Here is a 1,086-nt window from a genome sequence, read left to right as displayed (position 1 = left end):
AGACAGATTCTGTCCTGCTATCCCAAACCATATCTGCTTGTTCTTGGACGAGTGGAGGGCCTGGATTGAGCCATGGTGTCTTCAGTCATTCCTAGCCAGGAAGGGTCAGGTAGGAGGTTGGCTGCTGCATTTGGAAATTCACCCTGCAGCCCAAGAATAACAAAGGAGGCGTCAGCACACAGCTCCAGGTATCAGTGCTGGAGTTGGTCAGCTATGGGACGGAAAGCATACTCTTACATGTGCTGTCTAGGGAGCCACTCTGGAAGACTACATCCCCAACTGGGGCTTCATCTCAGTGTGAGCACCTGCCAAACTAGAATAAACCTGAAGACTCTGGGCAGAGTTTTCTAATCCAACCCCCTGCCGTTAAGGCCTGCCCTACTACCCTGTATTGACAACAGAGTAAATATTGTTTACCAGCAAGGTGAAAGGTGCTTTTCCACCTGCTTTGTCTATACCAACTGGGCCAAAACCTGTGTTTACAAAAGTCTGGAGAAGAAAGGAATCCAGGCCCTGGAACAAGATTAGAGCTAGCGGTCAGCCTTATAACTGTGTTGTTTATTTATGTATTTAATCGGGGCAAAGTTCTGGATTCTGTTTCTAGATGCTGTAATCAAAACCCCAAGGGATTGTCACTGAACATTTAAAGGTTTTTGTTGGAAATTTGTTCTAATGCTTTGTCTCAATTTGGCTTCCCAAATTACACAGGAACCTACATGTCCAGATGCTGAGGGTCCCTGTCCCCAATTGCTTTTTGATTGATCAATAAAGAGCCAGCAGCCAATGGCTGGGCAGGGGGACAAAGGCAGAACTTTTAGGATTCCCTGGAAAGAAACACAGAGGGAAAAGGGCAGACTTGCCATGCAGAAGCAGAGAGATCAGACTTAAGAGCTGCAGGGCAGAAATCATCCAGCAATGTAGGTGCAAAGGGAAAGTGGCCCTGTGTGAGGGCTGCCCAGAAGGAAACAGGGCAGCAAAGATAAAATACAGATTTAGAAAGTGTTAACTCAGGAATACTGGAGGGGAGTGTGTGCTAGCAGCAGGGAGGTTGGGAAGTGCCCAGCCACTGCGCTTGTTAAGGCAGAT

The sequence above is a fragment of the Mastomys coucha genome, unplaced genomic scaffold (assembly GCF_008632895.1).
Source record: "Mastomys coucha isolate ucsf_1 unplaced genomic scaffold, UCSF_Mcou_1 pScaffold9, whole genome shotgun sequence".
In the NCBI taxonomy this organism is placed as follows: domain Eukaryota; kingdom Metazoa; phylum Chordata; class Mammalia; order Rodentia; family Muridae; genus Mastomys; species Mastomys coucha.
The sequence above is the reverse complement of the archived record's forward strand: the minus strand, read 5'-3'. Positions refer to the sequence as shown.